This window comes from Aedes aegypti, chromosome 3 (assembly GCF_002204515.2).
Source record: "Aedes aegypti strain LVP_AGWG chromosome 3, AaegL5.0 Primary Assembly, whole genome shotgun sequence".
In the NCBI taxonomy this organism is placed as follows: Eukaryota; Metazoa; Arthropoda; class Insecta; order Diptera; family Culicidae; genus Aedes; species Aedes aegypti.
This window is the reverse complement of record NC_035109.1, coordinates 26,496,931-26,512,708: the sequence shown is the minus strand read 5'-3', so window position 1 is coordinate 26,512,708 and position 15,778 is coordinate 26,496,931. Positions and strand designations below refer to the sequence as shown.

The window sequence follows — 15,778 nt, the reverse complement described above, 5'->3', positions numbered from 1 at the left end:
GAATTTTTGGTGAAGGTTTAGAGGTGGCGCAAAGGGCGTATGTGCAGTTTTCCCATTTGAGTGAACTTTGAAAAATTTTGGTATGCTTTTCAGCTTATTTTGGTGATTTTGGGACCCTTAAGGGCAAGAAATCACCTCAAAATTGCGATATCTCCACTCCTTTAGATGATATTTGACGAAATATATTTTATGCATGCGATTTTTGGCCCTTGAATAGGTTACGCTGACTGATTACTATGAACCCGAATAAGCACATGAATAGCTGGGGAGGATTCCTATGCTAGTAGAATGGAACAAAGAGCAAAGAAGAATGAGAGAAAGAACAAAGAACACAGAAGAAACAGGTGGGAGGATGTAACTGATGATATTATATTAGAATCAACTACGGAACCGTGAAAATATCTCGGTTGGATGTATGAGATGTGATTATATGCAAGTTTAACACTAATTTAGTACTTTAGAATGTCCGTTCGATATAACTCCAGCAATTGGTTTTATAATCTGAAAGAAATAACAGAGGGGGCCTAAATCCATACAGGCTCAAAATTCGTACACTTTATACAAATAGAAGGAGTTTTTTTATGAAGTGGAAGAGTTTAGATTCATTTCTTAGGTGTTCGGAATTCGATCCCGCACAATATATCCTTTTATTAGGTAAATCCATAGACGATTTCTGCTTTCTAGCAATAACACTTCCTCTTAGAATTTCCACAGGAATATCTGGATTAGGATGCCATTTCATCAATTAATTGCGTTTGGGCTTCCAATACTTCACTTTCGCCACAACACCTTCAACACAACTTCTGACGAACGAAAATGCAGTTGAAGTTCAATATATCGTTCTAAATCTGTATTTGAAATCGATGTATATAAAGAACAGCAGAAGGAAAAATCGGTAGACAAAATTCAAATTAGTGCACGAACTTCTAAAGGGTGCAAGAGATAAAGCACTTCAGGTTGCAAACCTCTCGAATAAAACCAAAATTAAGTCTTCACAGTTCTAAAACATACATTATATAAATTGGTTATGAACTCAATAGATACTGCGTGAGGCTAAATTTCCTGGATGTATATTTTACAACGTTCCCTTTCGATAAAATGCCATCATCAATCAGGAAAAACAAACACAACCAAACGATTATTGAACTAAAGCAATAAAGAGGACATGCATTGATCTAAATCTACCAGGAGAATAAGGGCTCATTCACAAATTTCATAACGCTTTAGGGGGTGGGTGGGTGTCCGAACGTTGTTACGGCTCATACAAAAATAGTAGAGTATCAATACAAATAGCGTCACGAGGGGGTGGGTGGGTGTCCAAAATGGTCAATTTAAGCGTTTTGAAATATATGAACAAACCCTAATGATAAAACTTCGCATGGAGTTGAGGACATTTTAGCCGTTACTGCAATTTTTCCATAAAGAGTAATCTAAAATCGTATGCATGGGTCGAAAACTAGAGATGGTTCAAAAATTGGTGCCCTTCCCCTACTTGAAGAAAAATTGTTCGAAATATTTCTGAACTAGATAATATTAAATAGAAGTCAATATAATCATCGTTTTCTGATAATAAATCTTCGAGCTGTTTAGTAGAATACCTATAAGTAGATGAAAAAACCGAATTTAGTACTATACCATTTAATTCCACTAGAGTTTGTATCCTTTGACAGATACGCGTATTTCGACCTCAACTGTAAGGCCGTCTTCAGTGTCGTGTACTAGACTCGACTAGTCGAGTCTAGTACACGACACTGAAGACGGCCTTACAGTTGAGGTCGAAATACGCGTATCTGTCAAAGGATACAAACTCTAGTGGAATTAAATGGTATAGTACTAAATTCGGTTTTTTCATCTACTCATCGTTTTCTACTGGAACTTTTCTCCATTGCGTAAAATCGAGATTTTTCAAGATTCCTCAGTTACACTCAAGATATCACTAGTTTCACCCTCCCACCTGTTTAACCCATCCCACCTTACATTCTTCTGTGTTCTTTGTTCATTCTCTCATTCTTCTCTGCTCTTTGTTCCATTCTACTAGCATAGGAATTCTCCCCAGCTATTCATATGCTTATTCGGGTTCATAGTAATCAGCCAGCGTATCCTATTCAAGGGCCAAAAATCGCATGCATAAAATATATTTCGTCAAATATCATCTAAAGGAGTGGAGATATCGCAATTTTGAGGTGATTTCTTGCCCTTAAGGGTCTCAAAATCATCAAAATAAGCTGAAAAGCATACCAAAATTTTTCAGAGTTCACTTAAATGGGAAAACTGCACATACGCCCTTTGCGCCACCTCTAAACCTTCACCAAAAATTCTCATTTTTTCACAGGATGTTATTTTAGAACCGATAATCATTTTCCACTTTGTAAATCCTGACTACGGAAGATTTTTGGAAATAAGCCCCACCCTACTGCTTCAGTCAGCTTTACAGTAAATTTGCTCGTAGATCTGGGACATACAGAACATGTTCCACAGTGCACGTAACACCCAGACTATTGGTTCCTACAATTCTTCCTTTGTGCAAAGCAATAATGGATTGATCGTTTTTTGCCACACAAATTTCAATCGGATGGTTCAACTTCTCCAAAGAAATGAAATATTCTTTCCGATTCACAAGATGATTACTAGCACCGGAGTCCAGCTTGAAAGAAACTTTCCTTCCGTCTCTACAATTCGTTGACTTACCGGTCATGAACGCAACAGCTTGTCCACTTGCAACATTGGCTTCAGATTCGAATTCATATCTGCAATCTTTGGCCTTATGTCCCTTTTTGTGACACCGGTTACACTTTCCTTGGAACTTCCATGACTCGTTTCGTTGTCCATTCCATGACTTCTGGAGGCTTCCCACAAACGCTGATGGATCTTCCTTATACACGTCGGTCATTCTATCACATTTCTTCATATCTTCTGCTAATAATCGTTCTCTAACAGCATCCAATGTTAATTTGCCAAACTCCAACGCAGTCACCAATGGATCATACGACTCCGGAAGGGTGACGAATAGCTGTGATACTAAATCAGCTTCTTCAAGTTTGGCTCCTGCTGATTTCAGTTTCCTGATAAGCTCGTCAAATATCTTCAGATGGTCCCTGATGGATGAATCTTCTGCCATTTTGAGTTTCGCCAGTTGCTTGCGTATAAGAGTTGGTGATGAAACCGACTTCTTTGCGTAAATACCTTCCAACGTGTTCCAAATGCCTTTGGCTGTTTCTTTTTCCCGAAACAAATCCAGTAAATCGTCGTGGATAAACGAAAATATCATGTTCGAAGCCTTTCCGTCCATTGCTTCAAATTTCACTAAGTCAGCTTCAACAGTTGGCGCATCCTTTTTGACCGCGTCCAGTAATCCAACCGACTTCAGTAGTTTCTCCACTCTAAACTTCCAATTCTCAAAACCGGCACCGGTGAACTGCGGGATCCCGTGTGCTAATTCTCTGCGCGAAGGGTCCATAACCTCTTGAGAGTATTGAAAGACAGTGGTTACACTAAGGAACAAATTATATTTGATCTTCACTGAACGGAGGTTAATTACAGACTAAACTGATGATCAACTATCCAGGAAATACGCTGGCCGAGAACCGGAGAACGGTAATTCCGAGCGGTGGACCCCATCGCCAACGCTTCATTCAAGTACCACATCTACTACAGCGGTGGCGACAGAGCAGAACGTGAAGTTGGCATCATAGTGATTGGGAAGCAGAAGAAGCGAATTATTTGGTGGAAAGGATGCCTGGATAAGGCCTACGGAGAGTGCCCAAAACAAGACGTCAAGATAGTCATCGGCGACGCAAATGCACAGATCGGGAAAGAAGATTTCTTCCGACCCGTCATTGGAACGGAAAGCCTTCATTCCGTTACCAATGATAATGGCCTGCGACTAGTAACCTTCGCTGCTGCTAGAGGGATGGCAATCAGCAGTACCTACTTCGCACGAAAGAATATCCGCAAACACACCTGGCGACACTCGAGTGGCGAAGCCTCAGATGTCATGGATGTCAGGACCTTCCGAGACCCTAATATCGACTCGGATCATTATCTCGTTGTAGCTAAAATTCGGGCGCGGTTATCCAGCGTCACGCGCTTCAATGTACAATGCTTGTCGACTGATGAGGTAGACGCAACCAAAGTATATTGAAAGTACAGGTACAACAACCTTTTAGATACCTTGGACGCAACTAAACGAGCAGTTGGGAAGAATCAACGTTGCTGCAGACGTCGACAGCCTGTGGGACCCTATCCATGAAGCTGTGACAACAACTCTGCGCGGGAAGTGATCGGCACTGGTCAACGACGAAGACGAAACGAGAGTGACAGACATGAAGAATGTCGCCAGAAGCCGTATGCTTGTAGCCGGTATTTGCTGACCGATAAAACGGCGGTGGCTGCCAGGTGGGAGGAGCACTTTCAGTAATTGTTGAACGGTGGAAATGGAAGTGTAGCGAGGAACAGGATGAACATAGATGACGACGATCAAGCTGTGGACCCACCGACCATAGGAGAGGTTAAAAAGACTATCAGCGAGCTGAAGAACTGTAAGGCTGCTGGGAAGGACGAGATACCGGTCGAGCTTCTCAAGCACGGAAGCGAGCAGCTTTACCAGTCGATCCACCGAGTACTTCTGAAGGTATGGGAGGACGTACAATTGCCCACCGGCTGGTTGGATGGCCTTTTCCGCCCTATCTACAAAAAAGGGTACAGACTGGAGTGTGCCAATTACAGAGGAATTACCCTGCTGAATTCGGCGATCAAAATTCTGTCGCGTATCCTGTTTAACAGACTGAGACTACTCGAGGAGTCCTTCGTCGATGAATACCAAGCTGGTTTTCGTGAGGGCCGTTCGACAACGGACCAGATGTTTAGCTTGCGAATGATCCTAGACAAATTCCGGGAGTATAACTTGCAGACTCACCATCTGTTTATTGATTTCAAGGCGGCGTACGACTCAGTGAAAAGAAATGAGCTTTGGCAGATAATGTCTGAAAATGGATTTCCAGCGAAACTAATTAGGCTCATACCTGCTACGCTGCATGGTTCAAAATCAAGTGTTCGGATCGTGTCAACCTCGTTCGTGACGTTAAACGGATTGAAGCAGGGTGACGCACTTTCAAATTTACTGTTCAACATTGCACTCGAAGGTGCTTTTAGGAATTCTGGCGTGCAGAGAAATGGCACTTTTATCACAAGGTCGCACATGCTCCTTGGCTTTGCGGACGATATAAACCTAATTGGAATCGATCGCAGGTCCGTGGAAGAGGCCTTCGTGCCTCTGAAGAGGAAGACAGCGAGGATAGGCCTGTTGCCGGCGCGCATCCCACTGTACTGGCAACGCTTTTGGATGCACTACCACAAGAAGACATAGTTGTACCTAAATGGAATCTACTGATAGGGAAGCTGTCAGATATGATGATAAGCGAGATGGAAAGGAGTAAAAGGATGAGGAGTTGAATGAAAAGAAAACCTAAAAACTAGATATACAATGAATTGTTGGATTATTGAATTCGCTATTATTGAAGTTAAAGCTAAAGTTAGTTGCTGATAAATCTTAAATCTAATGTTAGTCGTTGTTAAAACTTAAATCTACTTGAGAGTACGGTAAGAAGTGAAGTTATTAATAACATACAGTATAATATAAGCTAAAACAGTTTTCCCGATAGTGTGCCCCACCCGAACGAACAGTATCTCGAAGTTGGCGTCTTGATTAGTCGAATACATTGAACATAAAATTAAATAAAACGTTGGTAAGTTGCTGAAAATCAGGAAGACTAGTGGAGAATCAAATAACATGCAAAAGGAAAAAAACTTTGAATACAAATGCTATAAATTAGAATCTCTATGACCTTTAGGTACCGTCACGCAACAATTACCGGCAGCAATATTATGACTGCCATGCTAGGAGCGCAGTAAATGTGAGTAGCAATTAAAGTAAGATATTTTAAGGCAAATCAATATCTCTAACCATTCTAACAGGAATTTTGTAATCCCCCGGCTTAAATAAAATTGGATTAAAAATACAGAAACTGCTCTTGTTGCACGGTGTGCCAGCAAATTACAAAATTCATTTAATTCGATCATTTCGAATATGTCAAGCCGCAACAAATCGGACAGGAACGGTGGGTCAAAAGGGGACCGGTCGGCCAAAGGAAGTAGTAGAGGTGATATCGGAACTCCCATCGGAACCCAAAACGTTCCAGTGGTGACAATCACAACGGCAGGAGTTGGGCAGATCTTCCCAGGACAGTCGTGTAAGTCTTGTTCTGGGCCTGACACAGAAGCTATGGTTCAGTGCGACCTCTGCCATGAGTGGCATCATTTCTCATGTGTGGGAGTTACTGAAGACGTTGAGAACATGAGCTGGTGTTGTCCCAAATGCGCGTCTGCAACCGGGGTCCAGCAAACAACTTCAACAGGCATTCAGCAGTTTCCATCAACGAGTAGTGCCATCGGTCAGGTCAATCAGCTTCGTCAGGCTTCGGAGCCAAAACTTCCTTCGAACACGTTGAGAGTGACCACTAGGAGTGCCGCACGAAAGGAAATCAATCCACAAATGCTACCATCGCCGGTGACCGCAGCAGAAGATTCCACAGCTCTACAAAGGCCAGACAATCCGGCAGACAGCAGACGATCAGAAATAACTTCCTCGGGGACAGCGAAATCCAACCGATCTCAAAGATCGCTGATGTTACAGCTTCAAAAGCTAGAAGAAGAAAACGCACTTCAACGTGAGTACATACAAAAAAAGTACACCATTCTCGAGCGTATGAGCAGCCCTTCCGTCGTGCGACGGAGGATCCAGTCGGGTAGAAAGCTGGATCAAGAAGACGAACACCTTGCTGGAAGAAGGAAAGCTGAATACAAAATACTCCGCCTCGGTCAACAGTTCCCAGCAAGCCGCACAGTCGCCTCTTTCGAACTTGTCCGTACATCAGTCAACGTCTCTCCAGAACAGCCTAGCAGTAGCCCCTAGATGGACCCCCAGCCATGCTAGTCTTCTCGGAGTTGGTAACTGTTCGTTTGGGAGTCCATTGCAGAATGCCAGGATCTCCGCTTATCATGGTAGTTTAGTTCATCCACCTGCCAATCGCGATACGAAGCAGCCGCCGCTGGTAACCGTGCCTAACGAACAACAAGGTCAATACCGACCATCGATCATTCCCAGAAGCCACGTGTATTCACTGAGTGGTCGCAGTGCAGTACCGCTTTCACCGGGTTTTGTACCGCATGAACATTCAGGCCGATATCAACCGCCAAGCAGTCAACAACTTGTTGCTCGACAAGCTATATCCAGAGATTTGCCCCCGTTTTCAGGCCAACCCGACGAATGGCCAATTTTCTTGTCGACTTTCAACAACACCACGGTGATGTGTGGATTTTCAGACGATGAGAACATTATCCGCTTGCAGAAATGCGTTAAAGGGAAGGCATATGAGGCAGTGAAAAGTTTACTCATGCATCCGTCAAACGTACGACGTGTAATCGACACACTGCGCATGCTTTTTGGACAGCCAGAGTCGATTGTTCATTCCCTGATCACCAAAATCAACAGCCTGCCACCGATGAAGGAGGACAAGATCGAGACTATAGTGGAATTCGCCGTCAACGTACGGAATTTCTGTGCGACAGTCGACGCATGCGGATTAGAGGAACATTTGTACAATATTTCGCTGCTACATCAGCTCGTCGCTAAGCTCCCGCCATCTATCAAGCTAGATTGGGCACGTTATCGACAAACCCTCCCTACGGCGAACCTTGCATCTTTTGGAGATTGGGTTTATTCACTAGCTGAAGCAGCAAGCACGATCGTGACTCCACCTGCTGCTCTAGATGCAAAGTCAAACCGAAACGATTCCCGCGGCGGCAAGAAAGGAAATGCTTTCGTTAACGCACACTCTGAGTTATCAGCCGCTCCCACAACGTTTCATTCAGCTAAACCAGCAGCAAGTCGAGTGGAGAACGATAGGTGTCCTATATGTAACGGTGGTTGTAAAGCAGTCGATAAATGCAAGCGTTTCCACGAACTCTCCAGAGACTCGAGATGGGCGGCAGTGAGAGAAAGTGGACTGTGCCGTAGATGTCTCCGTCTTCACAAAGGTGTCTGTAAGGCGAAACCGTGTGGTAAGGATGGATGTGAACTTAAACACCATCAACTGCTTCACAATGACAAGAAAGTCGGCGCAGGTTTGAATACACATGCACCTCGATTGTCCGAACCTGGAAACGGCACGCAAACACACGACTGCAACGTCCATCGTACGACCTCCAGTTCCGTGCTATTTCGATATCTGCCGGTGATACTTCACGGGAAGAATCGTACGGTCCAAACGTACGCTTTCTTCGACGAAGGATCAGAGCTGACTTTGTTAGACGAGGAGTTGGCTGAAGAGTTGCAGCTCGAAGGAGGCCTTCTACCACTATGTCTTCGATGGACTGGAGGAGCGGAACGGAACGAAACAAGTTCTCGAATCGTCAATCTGGAAGTGGCAGGAGTCCACAACCAAAACAAACGGTTCCCTCTCAGATCCGTCAGAACTGTTAAGGAACTTCTACTACCACTTCAAACCCTAGATGCTACTGAATTGAAGCAGCTCTATCCTCATCTAAAAGGGCTACCAATCCAATCATACCGTCGAGCACGACCGAGGATTCTTATCGGCATGAAGCATGTTTCCATCGGAGTGGTTCTGAAATGCAAAGAGGGCAACTTCGAGGACCCTATTGCAGTGAAAACCCGTATTGGTTGGACAGTATGTGGAAAGTTGAGCCGTGACACAGAGGACGCTGCACAGTGTATGGTCCACATGTGCTCCGAAGCGCAGGACTCTGATGACCAGTTACATCTGGCTATGAAAGCATATTTCGCCCTAGACAGTCTCGGTGTCGCGAAACCAAACCTTCTCCTGTCCTCCGAAGATCAGCGTGCTAAAAATTTGCTTGAATCGACGACCAAATTCCTCGGCAACCGCTACGAAGTAGGACTACTGTGGAGACATGACAACATCCGCTTACCCGATAATCGTGCGATGGCTCTGCGCCGTCATCAGCAGCTGCAAAAGAGATTAGAGCGAGATGAGACAAATTTATCGGAAATCCTCCACGAGAAACTCGCCGACTATGTGGAGAAAGGCTACGCAAGAAAGCTTACACAAGAGGAACTCGATATGCCACATTCCCGCATCTGGTATTTGCCCATATTCCCGGTTACAAACCCCAACAAACCGGGTAAAACCAGACTTGTGTGGGATGCAGCAGCTAAAACCTTTGGCGTTTCGCTGAATTCAGCTTTGTTGAAAGGTCCTGACCTACTTTGCTCGCTGTTGACCATTCTCCTTCAATTTCGTCAGGGACGCTTTGGAATTTCTGGAGACATCCGCGAGATGTTCCATCAGATCCTGATGCGAACCGAAGATCAGCAATGTCAGAGATTCTTTTGGACCGACAAGGACGGAGAGCTAGCTGTCTACGTTTTGCAAGTCATGAGTTTTGGTGCCAGCTGTTCCCCATGTTGCGCGCAATTCGTTAAGAATTTAAATGCGGAGCGATTCCACACGAGCCATCCAACCGCAGTGGAGGCAATAACGAAACGCCACTATGTTGATGATATGTTGGCAAGCGTCGACGAAGAAAACGAGGCGATACGGCTAGCTGAGGAAGTGAAATACGTACATTCACAGGGCGGATTTGAGATTCGCAATTGGATGTGCAACTCCAAAGCCGTTCTCATGGCTTTACAGCAACGAGATGTAGTGGAAAAGGACATGGACCTCTCGTCGGAAATGGCCGTCGAAAAGGTCCTCGGAATGTGGTGGAGCACTGAGACGGACGAGTTCATGTTCAAAGTAGGATGGAACCACTACGATTCACTTCTGTTGACGGGCCAACGACCGCCTACCAAACGGGAGATGCTGAGAGTCTTGATGACGATATTCGACCCGTTGGGGCTCGTCGCACACTTCCTGATATTCTTAAAAATACTGCTTCAAGAAGTTTGGCGGTCCAAAATTCAGTGGGACGAAAAGATCACGGGAGACTTGTACAGAAAATGGGTACTCTGGACCAGCGTTGTTCCTCAGGTAGAAACTGTTCGCATTCCACGCTGCTACAGCTCTTCGATGGTAGTAAACAGCTGTACTGACATTCAACTCCACACGTTCGTTGATGCGAGCGAAAACGGGTTTGCTGCGATAGCTTTTCTCCGATTCGACTGCAACGGTACAACGAAATGCTCCATTGTTGCCTCCAAGGCACGAGTGGCTCCACTAAAGTTCATTTCAATACCCCGATTGGAGCTACAAGGTGCTGTGCTTGGTGCAAGGCTTTCGCAGACCATCATCACTTCTCTCTCTCTGCGAATTACTCGTCGGGTGTACTGGACAGATTCCCGAGACGTGCTACACTGGATAAACTCCGACCACCGTCGCTACTCACAATTCGTAGCTTTTCGAGTAAGTGAGATCCTCGAAACATCAGAACCAGATGAGTGGCGATGGGTTCCCACAAGGCTCAACCCAGCCGACGACGGAACAAAGTGGGACGGTGTGCCGGATCTTACATCGGAGAGTAGATGGTTCACCGGTCCTGATTTCCTATGGTGTTCGGAAACGAAATGGCCTGAAACCCCTCCCCTGCGCACACCAGCTACAACTGAACTTCGACCGCATTTGCTAGTTCATCGTTCAGTCCCGAACAGTTCACCTATTAACGTGAACAAATTCTCAAAATGGAAACGACTACGGAACTGCATTGCCTTCGTTTATCGCTACCTGGCCAACTTGCGACTTAAAGCGAAACGGAAGCCGATTCACACTGGACCGCTGATGATGTCAGAGCTAAAGTTAGCTGAAACTTTTCTGTTCCGCGTAGCTCAACGAGAGGGATTTCCCGATGAAGTAGCTGCTCTGGAACAAGCGCAATCAACTGCCTCCATAAAACCTCTTCCAAAGTCTAGTTCGATCTACCAGCTTAGCCCATGGTTAGATGAACAAGGTCTTTTGAGAATGAAGAGCAGGATCGGTGCGTGCAAATACGCTGCAGATGAAGCCAAACAGCCAATAATTCTGCCCCGAGATCACCACATCACCGCACTGGTTATCATGCAATATCACCACAAATACCACCACTGCAATCACGAAACCGTCGTGAACGAAATCAGGCAAAGGTTCCACATTCCTCGTATTCGTGTCGGCTTTGCGAAAGCTCGTAGAACCTGCCAACGATGTAAGAACGAGGCTGCAGTTCCCCGCCCACCTATTATGGCAGACCTTCCGGCGGGGAGACTCGCAGCGTTCCAACACCCCTTCACATACGCAGGCGTAGATTATTTCGGCCCTATGGAGGTGGTCGTGGGTAGACGGGTGGAAAAACGCTGGGGTATGTTAATTACCTGTCTGACCGTCCGTGCCATTCATATTGAGCTAGTTCACTCTCTGAGCACAAATTCGTGTATAATGGGCCTGAGAAACTTCATCTCACGTAGAGGATCTCCGAGACGAATCTACAGCGACCGCGGTACAAATTTTATCGGCGCCAGCCGAGAGCTATCTGAAGCCATAGCGGCTATCAACCAATCGGCGATGATAGACGAGTTCGTTAGTCCGGACACGGAATGGGTCTTCAACCCCCCAGCAGCACCTCACATGGGTGGCTGCTGGGAAAGGCTGATTCGGACAGTTAAGAAAAACCTCATGGCAATTCGTCCTACCTCTAGACTCACGGACGAAGAACTAAGAAATACACTCGTGGAAATCGAAAACACCGTCAACGGGCGCCCTCTGACTCACGTTCCAATTGATAGTGACTCGGCCCCAGCGTTGACCCCCAATCACTTTCTTCTCGGATCGTCCAACGGGTCAAAGCCACTGACAACTTTGGACGATAGTGGAACCACATTACGGCGAAGTTACCGCACCTCCCAGATGCTCGCCAACCAATTCTGGAAGCGTTGGGTGAACGACTACCTTCCAGAAATAGCGAGGCGAACGAAATGGTTCGCACCAACGAAGCCGATATCCATCGGTGACATAGTGGTCATCGTTGATCCCAGGCTTCCCAGAAACTGTTGGCCGAAGGGAAGAATCATCCTTGTCAACAAAGGACGTGACGATACTATCCGGTCAGCAACGGTACAAACAGCCAATGGAGTGTACGAACGACCAGTTACAAAGCTAGCCGTCCTAGGTGTCCAGCGCGAAGCCTAGTAAGCCAACCGGAAGTTGGCGTACCCGGGGGAGTGTTGCCGGCGCGCATCCCACTGTACTGGCAACGCTTTTGGATGCACTACCACAAGAAGACATAGTTGTACCTAAATGGAATCTACTGATAGGGAAGCTGTCAGATATGATGATAAGCGAGATGGAAAGGAGTAAAAGGATGAGGAGTTGAATGAAAAGAAAACCTAAAAACTAGATATACAATGAATTGTTGGATTATTGAATTCGCTATTATTGAAGTTAAAGCTAAAGTTAGTTGCTGATAAATCTTAAATCTAATGTTAGTCGTTGTTAAAACTTAAATCTACTTGAGAGTACGGTAAGAAGTGAAGTTATTAATAACATACAGTATAATATAAGCTAAAACAGTTTTCCCGATAGTGTGCCCCACCCGAACGAACAGTATCTCGAAGTTGGCGTCTTGATTAGTCGAATACATTGAACATAAAATTAAATAAAACGTTGGTAAGTTGCTGAAAATCAGGAAGACTAGTGGAGAATCAAATAACATGCAAAAGGAAAAAAACTTTGAATACAAATGCTATAAATTAGAATCTCTATGACCTTTAGGTACCGTCACGCAACAATTACCGGCAGCAATATTATGACTGCCATGCTAGGAGCGCAGTAAATGTGAGTAGCAATTAAAGTAAGATATTTTAAGGCAAATCAATATCTCTAACCATTCTAACAGGAATTTTGTAATCCCCCGGCTTAAATAAAATTGGATTAAAAATACAGAAACTGCTCTTGTTGCACGGTGTGCCAACAAGGCCTGACCATTAATTCTACCAAAACGAAGTACATGGTTGCAGGTAGAGATATAGTCAGGCATGGTGGTGTAGGTGCTGAGGTAGTGTTAGATGGGGATGTGTTTGAAGTTGTTGAAGAATTTATTTACCTTGGAACACTTGTGACATGTGACAACGACGTTTCCCGCGAAGTGAAAAGACGTGTTGCGGCTGCGAATAGAGCCTTTTACGGACTACATAACCAGCTTAGGTCCCGCAGCTTACAAACGGATACAAAATTCGCCCTGTATAAAACATTGATTCTTCCGGTGGCTCTCTACGGGCACGAAGCGTGGACGTTGAAAGAGTCAGACCGGAAAGCTCTCGGTGTTTTCGAGCGTAAAGTGCTGCGGACAATACTCGGTGGGAAACTCGAAAATGGTATGTGGCGCAGACGCATGAATCACGAGTTGTATCAAGTGTACAAAGATGCGAATATTATCAATCGTGTAAAATACGGCAGACTTCAGTGGGCTGGTCACTTAGTGTGAATGTCGGAAGAAAGAATTGCGAAAATAATATTCAGCAGGGAACCAGGTAGAGGTCGGCGGCTTCGGGGAAGACCACGAATACGCTGTCTGTACGCAGTGGAAGAGGAATTGGCGACCCTAAACGTTCGGGGTAACTGGAGATGATTCGCCCAAGACCGACGAAGATGGTGCTCTACAATATGCCCGGCAATGGCGTGCGCTACGCTGTAGCCATCAAGGTATCAAGGTAGGTAGGTAGAGTTAACACAGCACTACACCGTAAAAATGAAAACAAGATTCGCAAAGGAAAAAGTTAGTAAACATCAAAATCTCATCAACAATTAAAACAGTGCAGAAAAGTGTTGTTCATATTATAGAGCATAAATTGCCTATTTCGCACTTTCTCAAAAAATACTCTTGTCGCCTCAGCTTTACACATTGTTCAGTAAAAGCAAAGAATAAAAACAAAATATAATCGATAAGGCTTTGGAATAATTCATCTACAGTTTGACAAATTCTGTCGTATGTTACCACAAGCTTAAGACCAAATTCAATGTCAGATGGATTCTTCACGAATTCTTCAATCTTAAGAAATATTTTAATACTATACGAAACACGGTGTGCTACTCTTCCCCGAATGTCGTTTTCCGAACGCCAGTTCCCCAAAAATTTCATCATATCCCCGAAAAATTGTTGGCTCCTATTATTGTCATAAACTCATACATTTCAAGTTGATCAGCAAATCGATCATCTTTATTAGAATAGCGATTTTTACGAGTTTCACCGACCTCGGCATTTTTGGCAATACAGTGATACCTCCATGAGTCGATGTTCCATGACTCGATATGGACTCATGGAACCATATTAAAAACAAAATTTCATGGTTACTATGATGGTCCCTAGAAGCAGCATTCCAAAGGATTGCTGTTCCTTGATTCGATATTTCCATGAGTCGATGGTCCCTTCGATATCGACTCGTGGAGGTTTCACTGTATGTGTTCAGTTCAGAATGTCTAATATCTCCTTCTTTTGATTGCTTATTGTTCTTTCTAGTTCACCACCCTGTTGCTAAATATTATTCTAGCATTTTTTTAAACTGCATCACTTTTTCGAGAAACGGATCATTCGGAGAACTGGCGACGATTAGAGGTTTCGCTACTGAATAATTCGTTAATAAAGATAGAAAAGAAATGTTTGAAAAATTGGTTTGCATAATTACAATGCACCAACCGATAATTGGTAAATACATTGAACGCTGATGAATACCTCGATAACTTAATTTTTGGGGTGAAACGACAACCTTTCAGTGTCAGTTGAACTAGGAAGGCTATAAAACATACTAATCGCGGAAAGACAACAACAACGGCAATGGTGTGTGTAAATGATGCGTTCTGTATTTTAGACACAGCGCTCAGTGCATAGTGGAGGTATGCGGTACGTTACTACACCTCTAATCGGACAGAACCACGCAAAAACGGAAGAATCGCAAAAGATATGAATGATTGACCTCTCTCGTCGCCGCCGTCGTCGTTCGCCCATCATCAACAACCACCAGAATCCATCGTATCATACATACTTTGACGGCGCTCTGCTCTCGGTTGTTTCGCACCACGGAACCAATAAAACAGAAGAATAAAAATACTTTATTTTCGAACCAGCCAAAGAGAAGGTAGAAAAGGAAAATGGATGCGAACACCTTAAACGCTTAACATAATATCAATGATGAATAAAGTTCGAGCTTGAAAAATGTGCGAACCGAAACTCCGAATAGGATAAAGTTCCTAAATGTGTGCAATGCACAACTCATATGAAATTGAACAATGCTTCTATCATTTTTCGCAGCTTAAATTCCGCATGAACCTGGCTTTCCTTGTCTTTTTAGTTCATTTGCAGCTTATATACAGAATTACAATTGAAGTGTACTCTATATACTTTTTTTTAATTTCTTTATTAGTATTATTCCAAACATTACATTCATCTCTTATATCTAGGTGATCTGTGTTATTAGACAACACTATCATCCTAATTTGGTAGAACAAATTTAAGATTTTACTAACATTTTGTTAACAACATATTACATTTCATTTGCCGTAGCAGTTCAGATTTTTTACAGGTGAGTTGATTTCACCTGCTTATAAGAGAAAAAAAAGTTTCTAATATACTTAACCTTACTTAACCTAAACATATAACGCAATAATTGTGGCAATAGAAGAATATTATTAGTTGAGTTTTGGAAGCATTAGGAGAAATCTTTCATTTTTGCAAGTATGAAGAAAAAATATCCAAACTTTTTTGCAATCGACTACAG

General features: G+C 44.0%; 1 protein-coding gene and 2 long non-coding RNA genes across 3 annotated transcripts in view; 2 read left to right on the top strand and 1 right to left on the bottom strand.

The window, feature by feature from the left end:
• The window catches only part of LOC23687614 (protein pygopus), a 60,777-nt gene that overhangs the window by 22,408 nt on the left and 22,591 nt on the right, over positions 1-15,778 (bottom strand). The gene's annotated exons all lie outside the window — the stretch shown is intronic.
• LOC110679458 lies at positions 5,308-5,998 on the top strand. Its single transcript, XR_002502504.1, has 2 exons — positions 5,308-5,744; positions 5,850-5,998. It is a non-coding gene; the product is annotated as an uncharacterized LOC110679458 (long non-coding RNA).
• LOC110679457 lies at positions 12,192-12,928 on the top strand. The gene is made up of 2 exons (XR_002502503.1): positions 12,192-12,674; positions 12,780-12,928. It is a non-coding gene; the product is annotated as an uncharacterized LOC110679457 (long non-coding RNA).